The sequence below is a fragment of the Peromyscus californicus genome, unplaced genomic scaffold (genome assembly GCF_007827085.1).
Source record: "Peromyscus californicus insignis strain IS unplaced genomic scaffold, ASM782708v3 Scaffold_22__1_contigs__length_63687245, whole genome shotgun sequence".
NCBI lineage: Eukaryota > Metazoa > Chordata > Mammalia > Rodentia > Cricetidae > Peromyscus > Peromyscus californicus.
In genome coordinates this window covers 22914869-22933058 of record NW_026294525.1, presented here as the reverse complement: position 1 = coordinate 22933058, position 18190 = coordinate 22914869, and the positions used below count along the sequence as shown (strand labels likewise).

Below are 18190 nucleotides of genomic sequence, written 5' to 3'. Positions count from 1 at the left end.
GCAAACCATGTGTCTTAGTTTATTTTTCTGTGGCTGTGATAAAATAGTGACAAAAGCAACTAAAGACAGAAGTGACGTGTCTCACAATTTCAGCTTATAGTCCATCATGGCAAGGCAGCCACAGTGGCAGCAGCCTCAGAGAACTGGTCACATCGCTTCTCGGCCTTTTGGCTAAGATCAAGTGTAGAACTGGTCGCGTTTCATCTACCGTCAATAATAAAAACAGTGAATTAATGGCATGCATGCTAGTGTTCAGGTTGCCCTCTCCATTTTGTGCAATGCAGACACTCCAACCCATGGAATGGCCCTGCCCATGATTAAAACGGGCCTTCACACATCAATGAAGACAATCAAGATAATCCCTAACAGGTGTGCCTGAAACCTTGCCTTCTAGGTGTAGAGTTGACAGTCAATACTAACCATTCCAACCCCACCCATTGTCAACTTGACATCCAAACATAACACCTTTAATCCATACCCTCTACTCTTTGTTCCCACAAACTCACCCTTTGTTCCCATAAGTTCATGATGATAAAAATACACTCAGTCCCACTTCAGCTATTCCCATAGTCATTTTATTAACAGCTACAGCTCTTTAAAAGTCCCTCCTCTTAACCGTGTGCTCTCACAAAATGAAAAAACAAGTTACATACCTCTAGGATACAATGGCACAGAGCAAGCATTCCTGTTACAACATAAATTGGCTAATCAGTGCACAACAAGAAACTATCAAAGCAAAACACCACCCAAATCCAGCAGGGTAAACACTAAATCCTACAGCTTCACATCTAGTATCTCAGATTTGTGATGTGACCAAGTGGATGCCAAAAGGATTGGGTAGTCCACTCCCTCATCTCTGATGCGTGCAGCATACAGATTCTCTCTTAGGATTAGGCCAGCTCCACTCTATACCTGTAGCCTTCCTTAGCAGCTGTTCTGTGGTCCTAGTCTCTCCAATATCCAGGGGTTTCCATGGCAGTTTGGGCTTCACTTTCACAGTTTCACATAATATCTGTTCAGTGCCTCACAGAAGAGAGTCAAACCCTGCCACACAAGTGATTGGCCTCATCTGCTATCCATGACCTCAATATTGTATCTCTGTCTTCAAAACCGGTACTGTGTAGACAACGTCACTGCCGAGTTCGACTCCCAGCTGAAGGTGTAGCCTGCGTGTATGCCTTAGACTAAATTTCTATCAGCATCTGTGTGCTAACCCTGAGGAAACACTTTCATGTTGTCGTGGGGCGGAGTGACAGGTTTCTCTTTAATGGCATCAATATCTTCAACAGTTACAGGTGCACTGCTATCTGTACTATCCTTATTGGAAGCTTGAAGTTCCCCTCCCATCTTTCTTTTGTTAAGCAAGTGAGCAGATTAGCTTCACGTACAACTTCTTTCAAACTCAGTGCAGTGGAAGAATGAAGCTAGATACTTGGTCAAACTATCACAATAAATGAGCCTTAGCCCAGTTCCTGATATAGTCAGTTGTAGTGGGTAGCTGTTCCAGCTTTGACCTGGAAGTACTCCCCCCAGTGAGGCTTCCAATAACTGTTATGCCTACCTATGACCTGCCCCTGAGGCAGGGCCAAGATGGGAGCCCTTAAGACCTGAGATCTGGGTGTGCCGGCTCTCTTGGTTCCTGGTGATCCTGGATGCTGGATGGTAGACTGAGCAGAGTTCTCCAGAGAACACCGCTGGGCTGCACTTCACCTATCTCGGATCCTGAAACCTATCCCTTTACTTGTTGTAAGCTACCCCAAAATAAACCTCCCTTTTAACTATGTGGAGTTGCCTTAATGAATCCCCCACTAGTCAGTCCTTGATACTTCTGAAATCTGATGAGCAGGATCTCCACTCTTCCTTTCTCTCTCAGCATCACTGTCATCAAAACTCCCAATAGAAAGGCTCATTAATTTCTGCTTCCAGCATTTAAACACTTTTAGAATGTTTAGAACGTCTAGCTCTGAATTCCAAACTCCTCCCACAAACCAATTCCAAAGGACCTCATGGTCCTTGATGTGGTCCAGTTTGTCATAGCAGTGGCCCCACTTCTTGGGACCAATTTCTGTCTTAGGTTCTTTTCCTACTGCTATGGTTAACCATTCTGACAAATGGGAGAAATAGTTTATTTGGCTTACAGCCCTGGGTGATAGCCCATCATGACTTTGAAGTCACAGTAGTAGAATCTTGGGAAACCTGTTATGCTTGATTATGGTGATAATGAAGGCAAACACATGCTTGTGTTGGATAGTGATGGCGGTAAAGTCTGAACTTTGAGTTCTCATTCAGATTCTCAGAGGACAGGGGAGGTGGATCATCAGCACTAGTCTATTCATTTCTCTCCCCGTGTGGCTCAAGACCCACCCACTCAAGTTGTTCATTTCCAAGGGAAGAGATTGAAAGGAAGATCTGTGCTACAGGCAGATGGCTGATTAACTCATAAAGAATCAAGTATTTTAAGATACACAATGTAGAAAGGGGTCCACGCTGTCAGCTCCGATTCAGTGATCCATCAGAAACAAGCTGTCAGTGTCATCCCAGAGGGGATAACAAATGGAAGATGGTGATGAGATGCAGGGACATCCGTCAGTGTAGGCGTGTGTCAGTGGTAGTGGCTGTGGCAGCCTCTATGGATCCTGCCTTGACAGACAATAGAAGCTTCACCAAAAAGTTAGATGCTGAAGATTACCATTGGCATAGCACCTTCATCCCTTAGCTGGAACTCGGAGAGTTAGTATCTGTTTCTTACCGAGTGCAGGGGCATGAGGAGCAAGTGGAGAGGCTCAGAAGTGACTTCATTTTGGCTCTTTGTGGCCAGTCTTCATCTCCATGTGTTCTTCATTTAAAGTTGAGGAGCCACTCTCTCTCACACACCATACCTAGCAGTGGGCTGCACCTCTTGTGCCTCTGAAATGAAATAGGATGGATCCTGCGCATGAAGAGTCTCCAGATGATCCCATAACCAAACCACGAGGGCAGGGTCATCAGCCCGGCAGTATTTTGACTAGAGACAGATGTAGTATTAACAGGTAGACGAACACATGCTTTCAAAATGGGATGGATTTGTACATTATGAAGACATAGACTAATACATTTTTTCCTAGGTCTTTAAAGATCATAACATGCCAGAAGATATGTGTGTGTTTGTGTGTGTTGTTGAAATACATTCATATTCTATGTCCATGCATACATCGCTAATTTTGCATCAACACTAATAAGGCTAAGGAATTCCCAGGTATCAGTAAAACATTATTTCTAAGTGTGTCTCAGAAATACTTCCAGAATAGAATTCTCTCTTTTTTCTCTCTTTTCCTCTCTCCCCTCTCCTCATATGTTAAGTATGTATGTCTTTGTGTGTGTGTGTGTGTGTGTGTGTGTGTGTGTGTGTGTGTGTGTGTATCTGTCTGTCTATCTATCTATCTGTCTGTCTGTCTATTGCTATATTGGCAAACTAATTGAATTACAGGAATAAATGCTTTAACTTCTGTAACATGCATACATTTATATGTATATCCATGGGTAGTTCTTTTATTCCTTAAACACAAGAAAGGCCATCTTTTGGAAAAATAAAGACTTGCAATTTTATTTTTAAAATGATATAAAATGAAAAACTGTCATTCAGTTGCCTCAGTTCTTCGAAGAAGCCTAAAATTGGAATTTAGTAAAATCCTAATAGTGAAACATAAATATTAGTTGTTGCCTAACTTCCTAAGGACAAGAATTGATTTGAAGATGAGTTTTACTAGCTGCAAGATATTAGGTGTAATGCTTTCCCACACCTTTTTCTCACGTCGGGCTCTTGAAAACAGGTCGAAAATTATGTTCCACCAACTGAATGCTAAAAGTAGAAAAAGCCAACAGTTCTAGACACTTCTCACCCAATTTGCACTTACCATGGGGTGGAAGTATCATGTTTCAGAGAGCAGAACATAGGCTAGGGTATCAGATCAATTTGAATTTAAATCACGGATTCATCACTTACTGTCTTCTGAACACTTTGAGATTCAAACGAGTTTTCTAAGTCATAGACTCCCACCTCACTGGGTTATCACAAGTAGTAGATAACATGGCATTCCTTATGAATGCATTATATACTCAATACATGTTCATTCTTTCCCCCCAAATCTTCCACCCTTACTTGATGAAGATGAAGGTTGGCTCACACATCTAAAATAGCATGCCAAAATATCCATAAACTGAAAGCTTTCACAACTGAAGTGACCTTGCTTGATATTTGTTTTGGCCCTGTAGGACTTATCATCCCATTTTATAGGTGAGTAACCTGAAGGTCTGAAGCCCACCACAAAGCTCTTCCACCTGATGTCAGTGACCTTTATCTCCTATTGGAGAGACACATAAGGCAGTACTTTTCCCATCAGCTGCAAGGATGTCTGCTTTCTCCTCTGAGAGTATCACAGTCCCCCATCTGAAGATCCCTGCTTGTCCTTACCCAGGTTGGTACTCCTGCAATCTTCCATGCAACAGATAATTATGCCACACACTGTCCCACGCTGCACAGATCACTAGGATGACTTATAGTTACTGTGGTAACTTGATACCTAAGTCTTTAGGTTGTTTTTTTTTTAATTTCATGTACTAATAACCAGGAGATCTTTCCATGATTCAACAAGGCTCCATACCATGTGACACTGATCCTTTTGAGTCTCTGTGGATGCCACAGGATCATAAGACATCATTTGGGGAACTATAACCTTGACTCCTAAAAGGAGCTCACCCTTTTGCACAGTCCTGCAAACTCTGAATGAAAACTGGTAAGTGGGCTTTGTGTAAGCCGTTAGCCTGGAATGGAAGTACTTCTAGTTTCTGGCACTATAATGCCTCATGCACGAAGATCCTAAGGCATGAAAGGACACCAAACAGCAAGGACGCACTGCAGAAGGCCAGAGTCTTGATTCAATGATGCTTAAATGTCAGGAGTGCAGCAGAATACTTCAATAAACAGTTCCCCGAGGGACTTCAAGCAGCAGAAAAAGACAGCAAAGAAGGGGACCTCCTTCAGTATAAGAGCCATTAGTCAAGAGAGACCTGTGACAATCCCCTAATATTTCAGACTCTTCAGGAATCATGGAACAGGGAAGTTGTTGTAGTTGGTGACTCCAGAAATTTTGGTAGCTTGGGAAAAAGGTTCTTCTGTAAAAAGCTTTGTAACCGATCAGAACACTATAAACTTGCTTTTTCTCCCTCTACAAGTATCATTATCTTAGTTTCTGGATTTTTAGTCTTTTACAGCTCATCGAAACCACACCACATTACCTCTAAGAAGCCTTCCTCAGTCCTGCTGATGGATATTCAATCTTGATCAACCCTCTGGGCATTGTGGAATAAACATCTGTCCATTAGTCCAATGTGTCCACTGACCCAGAAGTGCATATTGAGGAGAGTGGAGACACAAGGTGATAAGGAACACCCCCGCACCGTTCACTTACACATTCGGTGAGCAGGACTCTTTCATCTCGGGTTAAGAAGCATTTCTCATCCATTATCTCACCACTCTTTTGATTTTTATGGATGTGTCAAGTATTGGCTCCTTTGTTCCAAATTCTGTTCCTGAAAGCTCTCTGACATGATGCACAATTTCTTCCATTTGTTGGGTTAGTTTGCATGCCATAAACCCACATATGCAACTGTGGGAAATGAGCAGGAAAATGATGTCACAAAGCAGAGGAAGCAAGGCTGCTGTAGACCACAAATCAATACAGAAGCATCAGCTAGTCATTTATGGCCAATCATTAGCTGCGGGTCTCCAGGTGGAATAGATAAGCCGTGGAAAACACAGTGAGTCCTCTCCCTGTCTTTGGATCAACTTACTTTGGTCAGGGTCAGATGTTTTTCATAAGAAAAAATAAAACATCTTTAAAATGAAAAAAAAAAAAAGTGGTGCCTTTTCCTGCTTGATTTTCTCCCTATAATTTCCCTGTGACTCTTCAGAAAATCAGACATCAGGGTCTAAGTGACAGGTTAGTCAGCAAAATACCAGTTTCTCAAGGATGGTCTGTGTGAAGATCCCCAACACCTGTAAAAAGCCAGGTGTGATAGTGCATGCCTGTAATCCTAGTTCTAGGGTAGCAGAGACAGGGGGATCCCTGGGACTTTCTGACCAGCCAGTCTAGCTGAAACAGTGAGCTCCAGTTTCTCTCCGAGATAATGTCTCCATATACCCAAGTGGAGAACAATTAACAAAGATACCTGATGCCAGCCACATGCATATGTACTGATGTATGTATGCATGTACATACACATGAATGCATACATACACTCAGATCAGAAATAGTGTTTGTAATGAGGTCTGGGAACTGTTCTGACAACAGGAACACTCTCAAATGACTGAAATTTGATTAGAAAGATTTCAGATAGAAGTAATATTTACTGTGTTCCTCAGTTTGGGCTACCATCACAAAAAAACCAAAATACATAGACTGGGGAGATTTTTAAATAACAGAAACTTACCACTCATAGTTCTGGATGCTGGTAAATTAAAGATCAAGTCCTTGGCAGCGTCTGTGGCTGGAGAAGACCTTCTTGCCCATCTTCACACTCTTATGTCACATGACAGAGAGGTGAGAGAACTCTCTGAGGTCTCCCATAAAGGCACTAATGCCACTTCCCAAAGGCCTTCACCTTCCAATCCTTCCAGAGTGAGGAAGCTCCCAGATGAACTTTGGGACATGACATTCAAATTATCCATAGCATATGATGAGCTGATTTCACATTTGATGACTCTGGAGTTGATGAAAGAAAGTGGACTTGGAATGATGAAAATGGGGGTAGGGGCTCTACACACACACACACACACACACACACACACACACACACACACACATATCACACACAATGCTCTCATCAGTTCACAGAGGCATGGTCTTCCGTGACCTTTGGTGCAGTTTCACAGTTCGATGTTCTTAGAGAAAATCTTTGGGACCAAGGAGAAGTCATTAGTGGGTAATGCTTTCCCACGTAAACACATACATAAGCCTTTCTCACAATGTGACTATCACAGCCCTGAAATTCATTTTAAATGCTACCATCGTGAACATTTTAATAATTTAAAAAAGCTGTTGTGTTTGGCAGCAGCAAGCGTAACATGTTGACAAAGAGAAGGCTGCAGGGTCTCTAATCAACCATTTGGATCACAGAGTAATTATGCAGAGATAATCCCCAGGAAGCTGAGGAGCCTGAAGGGCAAATCCTGCCATCAAGGATGGAGGGAGAAGCCCCAGGCAGCCACACTTGTGCTGAACTCTTCCCTGGGGTTTGGAGGATGGCAGCTTCCTCCAAGGGACTCTGAAAACTCTCTCTCCCTGAAAATAAAGAGAGGAAGGGAGCCTGAGAGGTGCTGTTCATCTGGCAGGTCTCTCTTGCTACTTTGCCAGTTTAGACACCCCTTTAGAATACTCGGGAGTCGAGCTAATATTGTCCATTGATTCTCTCACCTCTTCCCCTTGGTAACGCACTCTGCCCTGAGATTATGATGAAAACTCAGTAAACACTTGCTCTCCAGGTTGCCAGCATCATCAGCCAGCCACTCTTCTCCAAAGGTTTCCTACACTCAAGGACTCTCCTCCAGAGCAGCAAATGTAACCTGTTCCTAAAACTGTCTCCTGTCTGAGGAGCTGAGGGCATGGCTCTTTTTAGACTTTGAAAGAAAGAATCGGGCTTGGTTCAGCATATGTCTGCAAGGGCTGTAAGAATGGCTGGCACTATGGAGTGTGACTTCATTGGGTTACACAGGAAGTAATTGCCAAGTTTATGACCAAACAGATCTGGGTTGCAATCACTGAGGATTTTGTTTATTTGTTTTGGGGTTTTGTGGTTACTTGGTTTTCATTTTTGGTTGGAAGTTACACACCATCTCCAGACTTTGTTCTCCTTGCTCACAGAATGGGAATAAGAAATCCTCATAAATACATTTTTTTTTTTTTTTAGTATTTCTGCTTTTCTCACGAACACGGATTGCCTCAGTTTGTGTGTGTGTGTGAAGTTAGCTTTCTCACTACAGTAAAAACAGCCCGCGTTCCCCTCCTTCCTTTCCTCCTAGCTCCTAGCTAACACATCCATGTCAGCCAGATGTTTTCCAGTCCTTCACAGCAGGGTCATCTCAGACATATGTCTGTTCCCTGGGATGATCTGGTTAAAGGGAAGCTCCAGCCGCAAACTTCTCCTGGGTGGTTTGAAAGGAGAGCATCCAGCCTGAGGGTCCCGCACAGCCATGTTAGCACACGTGAAGTCATCGTAGAGGTAAAGCCCAAAATAATGAAGAATGCAGAACCAAGAGCCTAGAGCTGCAGATCTAACCATCACGGGGACTTCTGGATCCCCACTCACCTCTGTTCTCACTATATATTATCTATTCCTTCCAGTAATTCAAAGGAAAAGGGGGGTTGAATTTTATGGGGGCATTGCTCAAGTCCCCATTCCATGCAGGACTCAGTGAGGCCATCACCCAGGACCCCATGCATTGATGGACTGGACCGGAACCATCTGGAAGGGTGAGGGGGAAGGACAAAAAAAAAAAAAATGGCCAAAGGCAAAACGATGCTCTTTGTTTAAGTCTACTTTAGAACACACTACCGCGTTGTCAAGATTTGCAGCCATGTGATTCCCATATTCTTTAAATGGCTTGAGTTTAGTTTCTGCTAATCTCAATCTAAAGAGTTCTGATGAAGGCATAGTACTGTGAAGACAGCTGGTTCAAAACAACAACAACAAAAATGTCCATTAAGATGACCAACACTAGTCTATTGGCTTGAGTTTAACCCCGTGCTTGCCCAACTGTGCCTTAGGTAACTGCATCCAGATGGAGTCCAGGTGGATACACAGTCATTCTCCCTTGCCCTCTCCTTATCCTTCTCTCTCCTGTTTCATGAACTGGGCTTCTGAGTGAGATGCTACTTGAGGAAAGAGGCCATTGCTAAGAGTATTTGAAAACAACTAGCTTGTTCTGGAAATGAGACCCAGGGCAGACTTTCTTCCAAGAGACTGGATGGACTTTATGCAGACCTGAAAAAAAGTGCAGTGTTAGTTTTGACCGCCAGATGGCGGTCTAGAGACAGTGGCGACCAAGGCAGGGTACTAAAAGTAAGTAGAGATTTACCAAAAGTAACTAGAGATTTTCCTTTTCAAACGGGTGTTACCAAGGGCTAACTGGGACTGCTTGCCAGCTCTGTATTTTTTTTCTTAATTGTGTTAATAAGAATTAGTGTTCATTGCCCAGTGTGACTGCATTCAAATATAGCGAGAGCAGGCTGGACACATATTGCTCTGCCTTCGCCCTGCTCTTTATGTTTCTTGGCGTATTTTTTAGTCAACTATCAAGTTATGTATACTTGCTTATTTGTTTGTTTTACTAAAACTATTATTGTGACATGGAGGGGCAAACACCTCCCTCAATCTGAATGTTGCTCTTTCCAGTTATTTCACATCTCATGTGCTGGCCCAAGCCTTTTTCCTGATGGAACCCACACTGGATCATTAAACAACAAGCATCCCTCTAATAATGAGGAACACATAACTGTCGATCAGCTTTTCTGACCGAAGGTCCAAACATGCCAACGCGAAGGCTTTTAGATTTCCTGTAAATCCAGGCAACTTTTTTTTTCCTGGATGTTCTTCCCCGGCTTTGAAACCAGAATCCAGCTGGCCTGGTTTCCACTTAAGTGAATAAAGGGCTGTGGTGAGGAGGCCCCGGTCCCAGGCACCTGGATCTCCCTGTGACACAAGGCTTTTTAGCAGAACACACACTTGATCTAACTCCTGAGGAGAGCGCAATGCTCTCTCCTTCCCTCTTGGCTCCCCAAGCTTCCATTAGTCACTTCCTCACTGAGACCATTCGCTGCAACTCTACATTGCCTCAAAGTCGTTTCTATTCTTGCTGCCTATTAGTCCATCCTAGGATCTGGCTTTCTTTTCAAAAGCTTTTTATGTTCCCTCTCCTCAAAAATCATTTCCACTTTGCCAAATGATACTATTTTGAATAACAGTAAGTACATGCTAGAAGTAAATTATTATTCTAAAACTGGCTTCGTCAAAATAGGAGCAGATGAAAAAAAAATGTAAATGGATCTGATTTGAAGGGCCCGCGCCAAGGAGGAGAGGCAAGAATCCACTCAGCTCCTAGACCGGATCTGTCCAAGACAACCACCTGCTTCAGAACGATTGGGATTGCTGGCTAGATACACCAAGTTCTGTGCTTAGCATCTATTTCTAAGTCGGAATCTGTAGGAGGAGAATACACATCTGATTTTGAGCATGCTCCCTAGGGCAGTGATGTACATATAGGCCATACCTGATGAACCTTCTAATACAGCCTATCTCTCAACTGAGAAAAGCTTTCGCCATACAAATATGAAGACTGTGAGGACGGAGTTCTGTTTCTCTGTAACTACGTACATGCCAGGCAAACATGGTACCTGTAAGCCCATCGTTCAGAGACAAAGACTAAGCACTCAGTCGAACCTGGCTAGCAAGACTAGCCTAATTGGTGGGTGTGTATTCATTAAGGGGCTGAGGCACATACTCAACCTTGACCCCTGGCCTTCTAACACAGGCAAACATATACAAACATACAACCATGCACACATATACACATGCAAAGAAAAAAGTTGAATTTTAGACAACAGAGGGGAATGCTTATCTTTTGCATTGTTTTGCTTTCTTTTCTGCAATATCAAGCTGAAAACAGCTACAATCTAAAGATCTGGGCTTTGTATTTTCCTAAGGTAATTTTTTGCTGCCCCCTCCCCTGTTCCCCCCCCCCTTTTTTTTCTGGAGCTGAGGACGGAACCCAGGGCCTTGTGCTTGCTAGGCAAGCGCTCTACCACTGAGCTAAATCCCCAACCCCCTGTTTTTCCTTTTTGAACCGACTCTTCATTCTGCAATTGATAGAGGCTTATCTCTGCCTAAGCAATTTTGGCTTCTAAATTCCCATATCATTTCAGCCCATGCTCCCTAGAGCTGCTTTGCCCTTGCGCACATGAAGTACAGTAAGCAGAGCAGTTGGGCTTCTTGGGAAGGCAGAGAAAGGAAGAAAAGTATGGCACAGTGGCTCCTGAACAAGTCAGCCTGTCTCTACTGCATCCTCTGGTTGACGATATAGTCTTCATAAGTTTTTCAATTGCAGCTGACCTTACCACAATCCACTACGACTATAGTTGTTCAACTATAATGTTTACAGTTTCACCCCTGAGCTGGCCACATGGTGATACAAAACATATACATAGCACAGTCTTCAAGTGGTTCACTCTCCAGGGGAAAGAGAGACCCAGGAGTAGGCAATACAACATGTTCAGTGTTTCAAAACCAGTGACTTACAAGCAAAGAAAGAACTTTTTCCTCAGAGAACATCCAGATTTTTCTCCAAAGAGTGAATAACATAAAGAAAAGGCAGGTGGGAGAATTTGAGACTATTAAATGGCACCTGACTGAAAGTGGGCTACAGGAACAGATTGGGTCGAATGTTAGGTAGACAAGATGGCAGGTAGCAGGCAGCATTTGGTAGGGAGGATATCACTCAAGTGAGGGAGGGTAGCAGAAGTTAAAATGCATGAGGGCAGAAAAGAAGATAAACATTTGATATAGAGACTAGATTTGCCACTCATAAAAATAGATCTGCATAGTGTGCATTTTGTCCCATCTCATTGAACATCGCATCGGATATTCTATTCTCTTCCATACTTTGCCCCTGAGAATCTAGAAGTTTGAAACAATGAATTCTGATTCTTTAAAAATAGATTGTAGGGATTACAGTAAGTCAGCAGAAAGAGTAGCGTGACACCCTAAACCATCCAATAGATTTTAAGTGACTACGGGTTTCTCACAAAATTGCCATAGAAACTCTAGAGCCATTGTTTCGGCAATGACTGGGTGGGATGGGGAGAGAGTGTTACTGGCACCGTGGCAGGAGCGAGGGCAGAAAGTGACAAGAAAGCTAACACAGAAAAAGAAAACGAGCTAGAAATCCATCTCCACAAAGCCTGAATTGTTAACGAGCATGCCCAGAAAGAGTGTGCGGAATACGTTTGACTTATACGGGTCCCAACATGAAGGGCACGCAGGGTATGGAGCTTCTGACCTTTTCTCCCAGCTCTGGGCCACTTTCTTTCTTGAAACTGCTCTCTTCTGGACATACTGCCTCTGTGCCCATCACTGTCTGCTTCTTTCTGCCCAAGGGACACAAGAATGTGGAACCCCAGGGGGCGCCTGCCTTACCCTGGTGTCCGCTTGTAACAGCACCCGCTTTGGAGAAGCCAAGGATGCTGCTAAGCATTCTATAACACACAGGGCGGCCTCAATCTGAAGTAACCCCTCTCAAATGTCAGTCCTACAGAAGGTGAGGGGGACTAGCTCAGAGAGTCTAGTCAGCAACCTTCTGGGATTGCTATAGAAATCTGTAGAATGTGGAAACTTCAGAAAGTAAATTAAATAGACAATCTGCATCAACGTGGGAAGAAAGACTGTAGCCAGACTTTGTGAGAGTGTGTTCCGGACACGTGGATGTGAGGGCTCTTGGCCATTGCCACCCTAAAGTCTCATCCTGTAAACAAGACTGCTCATCTCTTAGTCAAAAACTCTTTTTAGGACCGTTCACATCCCCTTTCAAACTGAGTTCTGTGTTTGCCACAGAAGCACTCCGATTACGAGCTTGCTTCTTATGTAACTTAGCAACCATGAGGAAATGCTGAGTGTCTGCCCCCCACCTTCTGGAAACGTCTTTTATCTGCACTTCTAGCCAACTACCTTGCAATCTCCCTTCTGGTCTCTTGAATAAGGGTCCTACTTAACACTAAATGAGTTTCCCGAGCTACCATTTGATTTCTCAGTGCTAAGAGTGAACTTCTGCTTCATCAACGGGTGTGAATCTGAGCTGTAGAAGGAAAGACCCTGAGTAACTTCAGAGTGGCACATTTTTCTGAAATTCACAGACTTTGCATAATAAGCTACCACCTTATGTATTCTCCGCATCCTGCTTTTACCCCAAGTAAATTACCAAAATGCAAAGCGCCCCCAGAGAACATATTGGATGCACATCTTCAGAAACCAAATGAACAAGATAACGTCTGAACTACAGATGAAATCCCTTAGGTACATTTTATTTATTTAAACCAAGACTTTTTAAGAGTTCAGGCATCTATTTAAGGTTCAGAACCTATGATTAATATCTAAATTGCTGATGAGCTGTTTTTCTGATCCCAACTTTTGCGGAGCAATGGTACATCATTAAATGCTGGAGCAGCAAGATTTGCTTCTAAAGGATTGAGCTTGCAGAGAGGGAGAGGGAGGCAGGAAGGAGGAGAGGGTGGGGGAGTCTGAGCAGCTGAATGATGAGGAGCCCTTTTATTCTTCTCACTCTACTGGAATCAAAGGCATTGCAGCTCACATCCCACACCTGAGATGTTTGTCACTAAACCACTTCCTTCTCTGAAGTGGGTGGAGACAGTCATTTCACTGTTCTGAAATTTTCATCCTATTCTTTTTTCCAAACCACCTCCATGCTGCTCTTGGTTCACCCTCCCCAGAAACACTCCCACTTGGCTTGCAGGACTTGCAGTTTGCAAATTGAGAGTCTCACACAACAGACAGAGGACAAGTCAAGAAGGGAAATGGATTGGGGGTGGGGATCTCTTTCTAGGGATATGGTAAGACCCTTTGAAATACAAAGTCTCTTTTTTCCAGGTTTCTGACCTTTCCCCACTATGAAAGTCAAAGCAGTGGGCATCATGATAAGTGCTGTTGATCTCATTGATCTAGCTTTAAACCAAATATGTGGATGAAACTGATAATCTGACCTCGTTTCAGAGGGAAGCTTACCTGGCATTCACCTCACAGCCCTTCCAGTTACAGAATCACATGACAGGCTTGACTAGTGCAAAGATTTCTCCTGGGTCCTGAAGAGTGGACAGCTGGTGCTTGCCTTTGGGTTTTGTTGAGCTTTAAATTTCCTTTGCTGTTACAGATGTTTTAGTCATGCTAACCTCAAAGTAAAGGATGATGCAGAAAATCCTTGCTCATTTTGGAAGTGTTGGAAAAAGAATTTGAAGAAAATGACTCCTTGAGTTTATCCAGGAAATGACATCACCCAGCTCAAGCAAGCAGCACTTTTCAGAGAGCCGATACTAGGAGGTACAAGCTGTTTTGTGTGCTTGGGAAGGGATTAGTCAATGGTAAGTTATAGCAAGGAGAACAGAAAAGAAAAGTGAGGGATGAATCAGTTCTTGAGGGATTACCTATCTCATTTTCTTAAACTTATGAATTTCTATTGACAAATTCTCTCTGTCTGATGCCTTTTCATTATATTTTCAAATATTATCAGAGTAAAATCATCTGTTTTTCAGAGTTGACAAAAGAAACTGCCAGTTCTCAGGTTTGCTCTAGGTAGGACTGACAATATCTACTACTATGTGTACAGAAACCCTAGGTTTACACAAAGCATGTTTGTATAGGTTACATACAAGAACGTGTGAAGAAACCTTCAGAGAAAACACCAGGAAATAGAAGCAATTTCTAGCCAACTACTTTGCTATCTTCCTTTTGGTTTCTTTAACAAGAGTCCTACCTAGCATTAAATAACGTTTTTGAGGTACCATTTCATTTCTTACTGCTGAGAGGTGGCTTCTGATTCATCAATGGGTATGAATATAAATGTAATTCCAAAGATTCAGAGAAAAATTAGTCTTTGAAAAATAATGTTAAACAAATAGAAAAATATCATTTCCTTAGTGACATTAAAGGAAGCATGGCACAAAGACCACCATGCCCCCCCCCCAAAAGTGCAAAGTTGCAAAGAGAGAATTTATTAAGAGAAATGTAGAAATTAAAAACAAAAACTTAAATTTTAAAAATGCAAGAAAAAGCTGGGAATGGTGGTACAGGCCTTTAATCCCCAAACTGGGAAGGCAGAGGCAGGAGGATCTTTGTGAGTTCAAGGCCTGCCAGGACTACATATCAATTTCCAGGCCAGCCAGAAATAAGGAGACCCTGTCTTCAAAGAATAAAATTTCTACTCTAATTAATATGTGAAGTGAATTTATTAAGGAATAGACCTGATAATGAACATGAGTCAGTTCTGTGAGGTGTCAACTTTTGCATCTTTACAATGACAAATAGAAATGAGTAAAATATTGACAGTTATGTGGGCTCATTAAATTAATGTGAAAGGGGCTAAGGAAAGAATCATAAAACTATAGCTATTCCAGAAAAAAATATATATATATACACACATATATAACCAGCAGGAATAAAACAAAAATTAAAATTTTAATAAAATCAAATATCAAGAGAGGTCAAATAGATGTAAAACAATATAATGGAAGAAAAAGCAAGTAAACTAGTTAAGAAAATAATAAAAACAAATGGAAAAAAATCCCTTTTTAAAGAACAAATACCCAGAGTATATATAAAACTACCAAGGATATGGTGCTCCTAACATATAAATGAAATGGAAATTAAATACAAATGAAAATCAATTAAATACAAAAGAATAAGTGCAATAGTAGGCAGGATTAACTGTGAAAGAGACTAGGCTTATAGGTGTTTATTCAAAGTCATAATCACAGTGAGAGATGGCACCTTTACCTCAGTTTATAACTGTTACAGTCAATATGAAAACTAAAGCAACTAGGACATCGTGGGCTCAAAAATTAGAATCAAAACATTTTAGGCAATCAGGAAATAATTAATAAAACTCAAACACAAGTTTCTGCCAACTGTACTTAAAGGGAATAATATCCATCCATGGACTTACATACTTCAGTACAGTGTTTGGATCAGTATGCATTTGTGTATCCTACCATCTCCTAAGGGTGGAGTTTAGGGTTGCTGGAATGACTCCTACCAGGCCAGCTCCAGCTTTTCAGAGTCTCAGAGTAGTGGAGTCTCCCGGCATGGTTCAGGGTTCCTGACAAGAAATGCAATAGCAGCATCAGATACTCTCCTCCGCTCAACGCACTGGGAAGGGTCCAAGAAATGCTTGTCTCCTTGACCTTTAATTCAACAGGAGCGCTCAACGCACTGGGAAGGGTCCAAGAAATGCTTGTCTCCTTGACCTTTAATTCAACAGGAGCATCAAGTAGGGATCTACTGCTGCCTGTCATAAGTGAAAACCCAGATAGCTGCTATGTAGTCTACATTTTTGGTTCCCAAAAAATAAGTCTGTGGCTCAAAAATACACGGGTGGCAGATGGATAAGAATAGGTCCAGACAGCAACCCTAAAACTCTGTTAGGCAGTTTGGAAATCTTCTTGTCTTTGTGGTTGATGTGATTTTCACATCACCAACAATGGCTGTTCTAAGGATGCCTAAACAAACCATAAAATAGGGCTTATAATTAGTTTTTAATCTGATACAAAAACTTTGCATATACTCATTTGCTTTATCACTCATTAGGGAGGTACAAAGTGAAAACTGGTGATTTTGTTCAATTTAATTTTAACTGCTGTGAAATTTCGAGTGGTTATTTTTCTGTTTTAAAATTTATTGCGGTGGTGGCGCACGCCTTTAATCCCAGCACTCGGGAGGCAGAGCCAGGCGGATCTCTGTGAGTTCGAGGCCAGCCTGGGCTACCAAGTGAGTTCCAGGAAAGGCGCAAAGCTACACAGAGAAACCCTGTCTCGAAAAACCAAAAAAAAAAAAAAAAAAAAAATTATTGCCATTGTATTAATAAAGTGTATTTTCAGTGTATTTAAAGAAGTTATCCTTTAAAAAGAAATCTTGGTTGCCATTAAGTGTCCATAGAAGTAATATGTAGATTCAACTCTCCCTTGAAAACTTCACTAATCTAAAACGTATGTTAGATGAGTAAATACTACAAACGCACACATATATATCCCATAGTCTTGAAGATTACCCCATTATGTCATAGTTCTATGTCCAGAGTCATCATACATAAAAATTGGGAAGAGTATACTAACACTATTATGAAATATGTCTCTTAAGGACAATAATCTATTCAAAATCATACAAGCCATTTTCTTGGTTACTGATAATTATGTTTCCACCTGCATGAGGACAAATAAACCACTGGAAGGACTTTCTCATCTAATGTGTCGCTGTAAGCAGAGAACCTAAAACAGGGTCACACATCTATTAAGTGGAAATCTCAATTTTCCGGGGGTGGCCTGTCTACAGTTCTATACAATCAGTCTTCTTTTCCTGGCCTATGTTCCCAACGACACTTAAGCGGTCATTCATCTTCCTTCAGAAAATGCAGAATTCTACTAATGATTGACTACTATTCTATTGCTGCTATGATTATAGGCCCTCATTATTTTCTACATTGGCCCTCTAGTGGTGCTTCAAAATGATCCCCAACATTTTTACTGCTTATTTAGGGTTTCAGTTGTATTCCCTGTTTTGATAGTTTCAATATTAATTCCTCAAAACGTACATTCTTTGTTTTTCCCAGTCCATTTGGGATTTCCTTGCTTATTTTATCTGAGATTCCTTTGTCAATAGCTTTGCTTTGATTACACCCTTTATTTTAACTCTGTCATTGCTACTTGTTTGTAATAGATGCCATGTATTCTGACTTGTTTCTAAGCACAGTCCCAGTGTATGATTTATCACATGGCATGTGAATATACATCATGAGATCTTAAGACTTATTTGTGTGTGTGTGTGTGTGTGTGTGTGTGTGTGTGTGTGTGTGTGTATGCCTGTGTGTCCATATGTGCACAATGTGTGTGCAAGTGACCACGGAGTTCAGAAGACCCCATCGAATCCACTACAACTAGAATTACAGACAGTTGTGAACTGCCATGTAGGTACTGAGAACCGAACCTGGGTTCTCTGCAAGAGCAGCAAAGCTCCTAACTGCTGAACGAGCTCTCCGGCTCCATTATGACCATTTTGTGTCATATCTTCTTACAGATGATCTACACCAGAAATTCAAGAAATTAAAAGAATTTTAAAATTTAAGTAGCATATTCCTCTTCAGTTACTAAAAGTAATTTTATATCAGATAAATCTGTACAAAGATAAAAGCTATATACTCTGGATAAAATATTCAACTAGAACTATCAAAGTCACTGTAGAACAAACAAAGTAAGACATAAAACTAGAGAAATCTGTTCTGGCTGTGAGAGTCTCTGCTGAGGTATAATTCTAATAGGTCGGCCTTTATAAGTTACTCGGCATTTTCCCCTTGCAGATTTTCATATTCTCTCTTTGTTCTGTGTGT

General features: G+C 41.7%; 1 long non-coding RNA gene across 1 annotated transcript; it reads right to left on the bottom strand.

Annotated features, from left to right (window-relative positions):
* Positions 1–553: 553 nt before the first annotated feature.
* On the bottom strand, positions 554–14108 carry LOC128118446 (uncharacterized). Its single transcript, XR_008221220.1, has 3 exons — positions 13825–14108; positions 6469–6740; positions 554–5645 (listed from the first exon to the last, which is right to left on the bottom strand). It is a non-coding gene; the product is annotated as an uncharacterized LOC128118446 (long non-coding RNA).
* Positions 14109–18190: the final 4082 nt, after the last annotated feature.